This window comes from Panthera onca, chromosome C1, assembly GCF_046562875.1.
Source record: "Panthera onca isolate mPanOnc1 chromosome C1, mPanOnc1 haplotype 2, whole genome shotgun sequence".
In the NCBI taxonomy this organism is placed as follows: Eukaryota; Metazoa; Chordata; class Mammalia; order Carnivora; family Felidae; genus Panthera; species Panthera onca.
The window spans coordinates 156,396,276-156,408,559 of NC_138346.1; the positions used below are offsets into that span (position 1 = coordinate 156,396,276).

The window sequence follows — 12,284 nt, forward strand, 5'->3', positions numbered from 1 at the left end:
ATCAATGGATGAATGGATAAAGATGTGAAGATACACACACACACACACACACACACACACACACACACACAATATTGTTCAAACATAAAGAATGACATCTTGCCATCTGCAACAACATGGATGAGTTTACAGGATATTATGCTAAGTGAAATAAGTCAGAGAAAGACAAATAGCTTATGATTTCATTTATATGTAGAACCTAAAAAACAAACGAGTAAGGACACAAATCCAATAAACTCTTATTTTTTTTTAATGTTTATTTATTTTTGAGAGAGACAGAGACAGAATGCGAGTGGGTTAGGGGCAGAGAGAGAGGAAGACACAGAATCCGAAGCAGGCTCCAGGCTCTGAGCTGTCAGCACAGAGCCCAACACGGGGCTCGAACTCCAGAACTGTGAGGTCATGACCTGAGCCGAAGTCGGATGCTCAACCAACTGAGACACCCAGGCGCCCCTCCAATAAACCCTTAAAAGGAGAGAACCAGTGGTTGCCAGAGGGAAGGCGAATGGAAGGATGGGCCAAATACATAAAGGGAATTAAGAAGTACAAACTCCCAGTTATAAAATAACTAAGTCATAGAGACGAAAAGCAATGCATAGGGAATATAATAAATAATACCGTGTAACATTGTATGGTGACAGATGGTGACTACACTTATCATGGCAAGCACTGAGTAATGAATAGAATTGTTGAATCAGTATGTTGTATACCTGAAACTAAAATAACACTGTATGTTAATTACACTTCAGTTTTTAAAGTTACATATACAAATTCAATCTTGTCATAATTTTTCATAAACCCTCTCTCATACAAAAATTTGCAAACCTGTGTATTTTTACATTTAATAAAAGGGTAATACAAATATATTTTGAAGTCTTCCAAAATATTCTACTAGAGCTTTTGTTGTTTAAGGATTTTGTAGCAAATATTCAGGATTATATATTCTGATGACAACTTCTCAGTTAATTGTTGATTTTCTAAGCACATTAAGCAGACTGTGATGATGGAGGAAGACTGGGGTTAGAACCAGAAAACTACTAGGGTTTCTGTTTGGGTTGTTTATTAGATGTATGGTCTTGGGCAAACCAGTTTACTTCTCTCAATTTCAGTTTATATAAAACTATATATATAATATGTATATATTATATACAGATTATATAATTATATAAGTTATATTTACAAGTTTTTATATATTTATGTAAGTTATAATTATAGATGTTACATATAACATATAAGTTATATATTATTCTATAAAATATAATTAATTATATAATTATTATATATTATATAATTAATATTATATATAGTTGTATATAAACTGAAGTTGATATATATAATATATATAAAATAGGAATAATGCTTTTCTCATTTTCTCATTATATTCCTCATTATATTGCCCATAAAATGTACAGTTCTCTCCTTCAGAATGTCACTACTACACCTGATATTCTCAGCCACTCCTTCATTCTGAAATCCTTTTCACTCAGCTCCATGACACCATTCTCTCCCTGTTCTTTCGTGTCTCTAACCATTCCTTCTGTCTCCTCTGAGGACTTCTCTGCCTCTCTCCACCTCTTCGGTGTTGTTTGCCCACGTTTCAGTCTTTGCCCTTTTCTTCTTACTCTAAACTTTTCCTTCAGTGATACACTTTGGCCCTTTAAATTGCCTCATTAGCTTCATCTCTGTCACACCTTCCTCCCACCCCATCACTCACACTGAAATATTGGCACACCTCAAGCCTTTGCACAGCTACCTCCCTTGGCTTAATGTTCTGCCCATTCCCTTATCTCTTAGCTAACTCCTACTCATCCTTTAGTACTTAGTCACTTTTCTCCAGGAAGTTTTCCTCGACTCCACAAGACTGGATTACGTGCTTCTCCTGTGTGTGTTTCCATATCACCCCCATACTTACACTGACTGTATCATTTACCACAACGTATGGTAATGAACTTTCTTGACTACCTCTTCTACTAGAATGTGAGCTCTTTGACAGTAGAGACTGTAATTTATGCACTACTGTATCCATAGCCCATGGCATTTGCCCAGCATAGACCTACATAATAATTGTTTGCTGATAGGTAAATCCTGCCAACTCCAAGGTGAAGCACTTTATAAACAGTTAAGGACTACTGTTCTCATCACTATCATTATGATTTTCATTATACAATAATGGAATACAATATAAATAGAATACACTATTTATTACACAAATACTTATTAAGCATCTGCTACGTGCCAGGCACTCTGCTAAGTATTGAGAAATACAACATTGAATAGACAGACGTTCTCCCAATTTTCATGCTGTTAATAGTCTCTTGGCCAAAACTCTCAACAAAAGCCTTGGAACAGGATTTTTAATGGTCCAGTCTGCTTTACTATCTACAAACACAGGTGGGGTTCTAACATCAATCATCTGATACAGAATTGAAAGGAAGCATACACCATACCCCAACCTTCCAGTCAGATGCCTAAGATAATGACTTCTATTCTCAGACTACTTTTTGCACTTCTCTTAATTCCATCCAGACTTTGACCTGTACATCTGATAGACTTTATGCTCCTTTCCCAGATTACCGTGGATTGGTTCCTTTCCAGTGCCTACCTCAATGCCTATAAATAAGAAATTATAATGTAAAATAAACTCCAAAAGGCATCATGGAAAGATTTTCAATATACATGTAGTAATCATCAAAACTGAGAAGTCTAAAACATCCCATCCCTTTAACCCAACTTTTATTTTCTTAATGAACTGTCTGTACTTATTTTAAAATCTGCTATTGGACATTTACAGAAGATTTTCAAATTAATCTTTTGGGAACATACTCTCATATTCCAAATATCCACTCAATCTTAGACTCATTGATTATTGCCTCCCACTTTCATGCTTTTTATATGCTATTAGTCAACATTTCCCCTACTAGTCTATAAACTTGTGTGGAATTTGGGGTGCCTCAGTCAGTTGAGCATTTGACTTCAGCTCCAGTCATGATCTCACTATTCATGAGTTCAAGCCCTGCATCGGGCTCTGTGCTGACAGCGCAAAGCCCACTTCACATCCTCTGTCTCCTACCCCGTCTGCCCCTCCCCCTCTCGTGTGCACACACGCTCTCTTTCAAAAATAAAAAATATTTTTTAAAAACTCATGTGGAATTTGCAGTTTTATTTAGAGCAGAGACCCCAGGCCCTCCTTTAACTACATATAATTAGGTAGCTAAAAGTATTCATATATTTAGTATTCACATGTATCACTGTCATTTTAATAAGCCTACAAAATGAGGGGTGCCTGGGTGGTTCCATCAATTGGACATTCGACTCTTTGGCTCAGGTCATGATCTCAGTTGGTGGGTTTGAGCCCCCTGTCGGGCTCTGTGCTGGTGACACAGGGCCTCCTTGGGATTCTCTCTCTCTGCCCCTCACCTACTCTCTCTTTTTCAAAATGGATAAATAAAAAAACTGTACAAAATTCAAAGTATTCACTTTAACAGTTTTCCCTTCCTCAGAAACCTGATAAACATTTTTAAATTATCAAGTTTTTTCAAGAGGTACTAGAATTCAAGTGTGGTGAGTACATAAAGTTACCTCAGTTTCTACCGGGAAGCTCTTTTAATGAGGTTTCTTTAAAGTTCTTAACTGATACATATTATCAGAATAATGATTTTAAGTATACATTATTAGTAAAATGAGGTTTAAAATGTTCTGTAGTAACTTCTAGCCATGATTCCTTTGATTTATAATAGGGTAACAGTTTGCCATTCTTTGTGTTTTCATCAGGCTCACCAGGCTGCCTCCTCAACTACTGCATCCCCTGCCCCTCTGTGCTCCTTAACTCTGGTCCGTCACTCCAGCTCTGAGAACATTACCTGCATAGTGCATCACAGATCAGAATTAAAATTCTCATCTGGGTCTGTAGGTCTTCTGCAGGCTTCCTCATGAGGACCTGGTTTCCCTTATCTTTTCCCATTCCTTCAACCTCCCACCTAACAAATTTAGTCAATAGCCTATTTCCACCTCCAAGATAAAATTTCTATACCCAACACGGGGCTCGAACTCACAACCCTGAGATCAAGAGTCACACGCTCCTCCCGACTGAGCCAGTCAGGTGCCAGGCACCCCCTTCCAAGATGATTTTTTTTTTTTTTTTTTTTTTTTTTTTTTGAGAGGAAGAGAGCAGGGGAGAGGGGCAGAGGGAGAGAGAGAATTCCAAGCAGGCTCCACATTCAGCATGGAGCCCAACACAGGGTTCAATCCCACAACCCCAGGATCATGACCCAAGCAGAAATCAAGAGTCTGACACTCAACTGACTGAGCCACCCAGGCGCTCCCTTCCAAGACAATTCTTAAGCCACATTTTTTTTTTTTTAAACCAATGAAGTACTTTCCCAAACTAATCATAATAGAAATGGTGATTTTCTCCTCTAAGCCCTAACTAAGCATGAATGTTTGCTCTCCTTCAGTCTCTGACACCTCTAAATGTGCTTAGGTTTCTAGGTGTATCTGGCATTTAAACTTTTAAATTATTTATATTGTTAAACACCCCCCCCCCACACACACACACATCTAAGAAATATCAGTCTAATCTACTTTAACTTTTTATTATAAAACATTGCAGACATCTGCAAAATTAGACTAATATAATGCACTCTCATATAACCATCAAAAAGCTTCAAAAATCACCTGCTTTTTCCATTGTCCTCAGCAATACAAAATCTGTTTATTTGTTATACCAGTGCAGCATGACACATAAGTGATGACACTTTTCTGAGGTTTTAAACCCTACTTCAGCTGAAATCACTATATCCTAGGCACCACAGAGTACATCCTCCTGTTCCCTCAGAATTAGGCCCAGAATAATGCTTGCCTTTTATTCTCTCTCGGGAAGACTTTAAAGTAACTACTTAAAGAAAATCAGTACATTCTCAGTTGATTAAATCATTAATAAAATTAAGTTACATATACAAATAAAATGTAAGGATTTTTTTAAAGCTACAATACATCTCAGGAAAGACTTGGAGTCTCTACACTGAATGAAGGAGAAGAGCTGAAACTAACAACTGAATCCATATTATGAAGCCACACAGTAGGTGTTTTACACATGTTATTTCCTAGATTTAGAGGTTATGAGTGTGATAGAATTACAAATAAATGAGAAAAGATGGAATTAGCTGAAATGAATATTCATTCGCTCAAGAAAGTTACTGAACATCTTTCTGGGGTGCCTGCGTGGCTCAGTCGGTTAAGCTTCTGGCCCCGGCTCAGGTCATGATCTCATGGTTTATGAGTTCGAGCCCTGTGCCGGGTTCTGTGCTGACAGCTTGGACCCTGGAGCCTGCTTCAGATTCTGTGTCTCCCCCTCTCTCTGCCCCTCCTATGCTCATGTTCTGTCTCTTTCTCAATAATAAATAAACATTAAAATATTTTTTTAAAAAAGTTATTGAACATCTTTCTGCAATGTGCTAGATGCAGTGTAAGGCACTACATATACAAAGATGAATAAAATCTATCTTTTTATGGAGCTCACAGTGTAGATGGGATGAAAGCTAATTACCGATATAACAAGGCTAACAATTTTAGTTAGAAAATGATTCATTTAAATAACATCTGAAAGTGTGGGAACGCATATAAAAATAAGTTTTCTGATGTTAAAGAAAAATGCCTCCAGTAGAAGAAAGGCTATAAGTTAGAGGAGTGGTTTTAGAACTTTTTGAGTTTAGGACTAATGTCTGGATCTATTATTGAGAAGCCTTAGAGAGCTTCTGTATGGATTTTATCTATAGATATTTAAAATATTGAAAATTAAAACCCTCCACTCTCATCCTTTGTTCAGTGTAGAGGCTCCAGGTCTTTCCTGCGATGTACTGTAGCTTAAAAAAAAAAAAAATCCTTATATTTGGGGCACCTGGGTGGCTCAGTTAAGAGGGTAAGCATCTGATGTCCACTCAGTTCACAATCTCGCGTTGAGGTCAGAGCCCCATATTGGGCTCTGTGCTGACAGCTCAGAGCCGGGAGCCTGCTTCAGATTCTGTGTCTCCCTCTCGTTCTGCCCCTCTCTTCCTCATGCTCTGTCTCTCAAAAATAAACATTAAAAAAACCCTTACATTTTATTTATATATGTAACTTAATTTTATTAATAATGTCATCAAATAAGAACTTACAATTTTTTTTGACTGGTTACTTCAAAGTCTTCCCAAGAGAGTCCTTTCAAATAATAAAAAACCCCATTACATATCAACACACACATTTTATGAAAGTAACTATTTTTCAGAATAAAAATAGTAAGAGTGGCATTGTTTTACATTTTTTGCACATCTCTAATTCTGACTTAATAAAAGGTACATTCTCATACCTTCTTCTGCATTTGAACTATTGTGACATGTTGTTTTGATTGAAGTATTAAAGATATGGCCTCAAAAAAGAAAAATCAAGATATGGCCTCATACAGATGCATAATTGAAAAAGGAAGAACTTTATGGGCCCCTAAAGGCTGTTGGATATTCCCAGGAATTCTAAAACCACATTCTGAGATTTGCTGAATTACAGGAAAGAATGTTCTATCAACTCACGTTAGTTCTTTCTACAAAGGGAGTAGTTGGACTGAGTACCCCTCACTGTTTTAGAATGCTAAATGAAGTTGTTTTAATAACTTAATTCCTATACTCAGTAACCTGAATACCAAAGGATTTTGGGAATCTCAGTCTTTTCCTAATCTAATTAAGTGACTTTTCTTCCGCTTGTTCAGGCAATGCAGTGTCTTTGGCCACCTTAAGGGGGCAGCAGCAACACAACAATTCAGCCTCGATGCACTGTTGTGTTAAAGATCTCAGGCAAGCCAGATGAATTGTTATCAAGAATGAGTAGAGAGAAAACACTAAAGGACAAGGTTTAAACATGTAGCTCATCAACAAGAGCTTGGTCATAATAAAGAAGGCTGGGATGATGAAGGGATTTAATGATGCCAGTCTAGCATATTAATCATTCATGTTAAATGAAGACAGCTAAGTATTCATCATAGGTTTCAGAGGGAGTATCACAATACTACCATAGCCTATAGCATATTATGATAGGATTTATCAAAAAGGTTGCATTTTTCTCCGAATTTGACATATATGGTCTGTATTAACGATACAGTATTTTTGTGAGAAGGAAAACGTACTTTGTACTAGACATTATGCCTGGCAATGGGATACTAGACACTATGCCTGGCAAAGGCTGTATGAAACAGCCTTTGAAATCAAATAGCTTTGTTGGAAGAAATAGATGGGACCGCAACTAGTTAATGCACAACATATTAAGTGCTATAATAGCAGTATATACACAGGGCTGTAGAAACATGGAAAAGTTGTGGAAAAGACAATGGTGGGATAAAGGAGGGGCTTGGGACTAAGGAACATTACACAGAGATACTGACATTTGATTTAGACCTTGAAAGAGAAATAGGAGAAGATAAATAGGATTTCACACATTCAGACAAAAGAAGCAACAAGAACAAAAACACCAATTGCCTGATAACCTGTTGCAAATTTGAGGAACTATAAGTTACCCAGCAAATATATGGTGAAACTAGAAAAACAGGCGGGGCACAGACTGGGAACATTCCTAAATGTCATATTAAGAAAGTTTAGACTTGATCATATAGGCAATGAGGATCTAGAAAGGGATTGTTTTAAAGCAAGAATATGAATTGGATACATAGTCTAGAAAGAAAAAGCACTCTGACAGCCATGCAGAAATTTGAGGTACACGGAAGAGGACAAATACAGTGGTCCCGGCAAGAGAACACCTGAATTAAGACAGGGGCATTACAAATCAAAAACTGGAAGAGACATTTTAGCAGTGGAACTGACAGGACATAGTGACCCATTCATGCCCTTATTTAATACGTGTTCATTAAGCTCCTACTATATGCCAGGCACTGTCCTAGGCTGTGAGAGATGAAAGTGAACCAAAAGACAAAGTCCCTGCTTCCAGGGAACTTACCTTGCAGTGGGGCCACTACTGCAAGAGCTTTGGCCAGTTAGATTTGGAGAGGGAGAGGAGAGGCAAGGAATACTGTGAAGAATTAGCTCGAAGTTTCTATTTTGAGAAAATGAGTAGACAGAGTTACCATTGAGATTAAATCTGAAAATATGTTTAAGGAGTCAGAAAATGAGCTCAGTTTTAAATAGGTTTTACTACCTGTCAGAATGACATGGATTTTAATCCTGGGTGGCTCAGTGAGTTAAGCATCTGAATCTGGATTTTGGCTCAGGCCATGATCTCACAGTGAGTGTGATCGAGCCCCTTGTTGACAGCATGGACAGAGCCTGCTTGGGATATTCATTCATATTCATTCATTCATTCATTCATATTCTCTCTCTCTCTCTCTCTCTCTCTCTCTCTCTCTCTCTCCCCCTCCCCCCTGCACTCACTCCTGTGTGCATGCTCTCTCTCTCAAAATAAAAAAATAAGTATTAAAAAAAAAAAGAATCAGGATTTTTAGAGCTCATTATACAAAGACTTTAAAGATCAGCTTTGTGCGGTGGCAGGATCGTAGCCAATGAGGGTTATCCGAAGCACAATTATTGCTAATTGAAAGATCGTTTAGTCCAATCCCTTCACTTACCATATGGAAAGAGAGGCACAGAGACTCAGTGACTTATCTGAGGTTGCAAATGTTCAGCTGCAGGTTTGACTGTTACTCGATTACTTATTTTATCATTCTCCATTTTTATCTAATTTTAAAGTATGTGAAATATATGTATATATAAATAAATATATACACATATATATATTTATATACATAATATGCTGGATGGGTAATACTAATATTGGTATCAACAGGTACAGCAATTAGTGAGACAGGCTTTAAGACACTTTTGAAAATGACTTAATAGCCTGATAAAATGTGTTTCAAGAATAGAGTATAATTTGGAGCTGTTATAAAATAATTTCCAGGTTGAGTATTAAGGTATGAAGCTCAAGCTGTGAGACAATATGTAAATCTCATAGAATATAATATTAAGTACATCAGATCTAAAAATATTCATGCTAATGTTTCTATTCTAGAATTTCATTGGATCTATGCTTGACTTCTATGTTTTCTAAATTAATTTTCCTTGACTTTTTTAGATATTCAATTAAAATATTTCAACATAGCAAATAATGCAGGAATCAAGAAAATAATTTTTTTAAGTTTATTCATTTATTTCCAGAGACAGACAGACAGAGAGAGAGAGAGAGAGAGAGTGAGCACAAGCAGGGGAGGGGCAGGGAGAGAGGAAGAGAGAGAGAATCCCAAGCAGGCTCTGCTCTGTCGGTGTGGAGGCTGACCCAGGGCTCAAACCCATGAACCACAAGATCATGACCTGAGCCAAAACCAAGAGTCAGATGCTCAACCAACTGAGCCACCCAGGTACTCCTTAAGAAAAGAATTTTAAATCTTAGCTATCATTTATAATAATGGTTACATTGTGTTAATGTGTTATCTCCTTTCTCAAGGAACAGAATTGTCACAACTGACAGCTTTAAATCTGCATTTCATTAAACTCAAGTAAATTATTTGTCTCAAATTTTAAGAAGGTTTTAGAACACCTAACTATATACTACAGGTATATACTACAGGTTTTAAAAGGGTTAAAACCTATCCCTTTACAGTCTTTGGAACTATCCCATAGGTTAAAACCTATCCCTTTACAGTCTTTGGAACAAACAACAACATTGTTTTGAGCTTCATAAAATGTGAGCCTAAATTTTATCATTTTTCACTTCACCAGAAATATATACTTAAATACAATATAACTTGGGGCACCTGGGTGGCTCAGTCGGTTAAGCATCTGACTTAGGCTCAGGTCATGATCTCATGGTTCATGAGTTTGAGCCCCTCATTGGGACCATAGAGCCCGCTTCGGATCCTCTGTCTCCCTCTCTCTCTGTTCCCCTCTCGCTTGTGTACCCTCACGCTCTCTCTCTCTCAAATAAAAAACATTTACAAAATACAACTTTATTACATTTCTTTAGTAAAGATGGTAACTTTATACTTTAAAAATACTATAAAACCTGTGATAAGCCTTGTCACAATTCAAAAATGTTAAATTAGATCCTATTTTATCTGTTAGAAATAGATTTTTTTCTTCCTACCGATATAAACAATTCCTCACTAGTGACAAAGAATCTTATTTTCAACCTGCCTTGACATTCTTCTGTATTAATAAAGTATAATACTTTGCACTCATATGACTGTATTTGATAGTTTTCAGAGGGCAATCACTGTGCTAGGAGTACCCTTAAAAGCAAGAATGCTGCTCTATTCTTTTTTTTTTTTTAATGTTTATTTATTTTTGAGAGACAGAGCATGAGCAGGGGAGGGGCAGAGAGAGAGGGAGACACAGAATCTGAAGCAGGTTCCAGGCTCTGAGCTGTCAGCACAGATCCCAACACAGGGCTTAAACTCACCAATGTGAGATCGTGACCTGAGCCAAAGTCAGATATTCAACCGACTGAGCCACCCTGGTGCCCCTGCTCTACTCTATTCTTTATCCTTAGCATCTCATACAACTAGGACACACAGTACAAACTCAACTCATATTTGGAGGAGTGAATGAATGACAAAGAGAGAACAGGAAAATTGTCTAATCCAAAGTCAACCCAAATAGAACTTATGATTAACATCTCCCAAAAGAAGGCTGCTGGTAAGAATGCATGCATGAATGAATAGAAAATGAAGTAAAATGGACTGAATTTACATTAAACTAGGTCTCATGAAAAACCAGAAGTTGGCTTCCAAAGCACATGGATGTGGTACTCTCTGGAGGAGAATGGGCTTCCTAACCTTCTCTGCAAGTGGAAATGGCCTTTCAAATGAAGGACACAGCTGGGAAGGGGCAGCCCCAGGCCCTGCCTACAAAGAAGGGGAGGGCGGAAAGACAGAAGAGGAACAGTAGTTAACTCCCCTTTATGGCCAATCTCTAGGGGTCAAAAAAACTCTCCTAAACATTTCCAGGAAGGGAAAGGATTAGGATTATTTAAGAGTTCCCAGAAATACCTACCCTATGCTTTCTGAAATCCCACCACTTAAAATCTTTTTACTCATTTTAGCTATCAATACATGGCCCCTTCCAGCTCAAATTGATGCTAGCAATTAGTGTCAGTGAATGTTAACCTGTTCTTCTCATTCCTATGATCACATTATTTAAGAGAAGGATTGCTAACCAAAATATGTCTACACTTAAAGTCCGGATTCCTAATGCCAGGTCCAGACTTCCCATCATATCATAGCTTCAGACTTGCCCTCATACTTAGATCAGAAGACTCAAGCATACTCAAGCGTCTAGGGTCAGGCAATGTAAAAGTAGTGGAAGTCAATGTTCTGTAGTGTTAATTGACAGTTAATGTAAGTGAATGAGGACTGGTTGTAAAACAACAGGGAATGGAGGAGACAATGTCAAAAGGAGCCTGTGTACCCTGAGGGGGAAGCAACTACTTGTCCCAGGGTATTGTTGCGGTGCAGAAAGGACCCAGTTTTGCCAACATCCTCCAATTTTTCAAGAGAGGCTGGAAATCCAGGTTTTATTTTTTAAGCCTGTTTGTGGCTGTAAGTGGCTTCTGGCTGCCAATTTGTGGCCCCTGATCTAAATGAACAGGCGGCACTAAGAAAATGGAGAGACAAAGGGAGGCCTAGTTTGGCCTGAAAGGCGGAGGCCCAGTCAAAGGGGAGGAAAGGACAAGAAAGAGGCACAGAAAGGAAGGTGGAAGTCAAATTTCACCAACCTCAAAACTTGGCCCAGGGAGCTCTAATCTGTCTTCTAATCTGACAGCAAAAGGGAGGAGATGACAAGAAAAAAAAAAAAAAAAAAAAAAAAAAGGAGGGGCAGGGAGAAAAAAAAAACACTACTGATAGAAAAAGGAAATACATCAAAATGCTAACAATACATGTGTCACATTTTGAAGGTCCCCTTTTCTATTCTTGATATTTTTTAACGTCAAATTATTTTTGACAGAGAACGAGTGGGAGAGGGGCACAGACAGGGGGAGACAGAGAATCCAAAGCAGGCTCCGTGCTGTCAGAGCAAAGCCCGATGTGGGGTTCGAACCCACCAACGGTGAGATCATGACCTGAGCCGAAGTCGGAGGCTTAACATACTGAGCCACCCGGGTGCCCCTCCATTCTTGATAATTTTTAACCATAAATATGGTTATATTAAGTTTAGAACAAAAAACCCACAAATTTTACTAGAAGTTAAATAAGTTGGATTTCAGGGTAAGAATCCACTCATCACAGAGTGTAGAAAGTCTACGCTATGGTTAAGTCC

General features: G+C 37.9%; 1 protein-coding gene and 1 pseudogene across 5 annotated transcripts in view; one reads left to right on the top strand and one right to left on the bottom strand.

Annotated features, from left to right (window-relative positions):
- The window catches only part of NEXN (nexilin F-actin binding protein), a 50,578-nt gene that overhangs the window by 35,879 nt on the left and 2,415 nt on the right, over positions 1 to 12,284 (bottom strand). The gene's annotated exons all lie outside the window — the stretch shown is intronic.
- On the top strand, positions 8,505 to 8,671 carry LOC132673930 (U4 spliceosomal RNA; annotated as a pseudogene).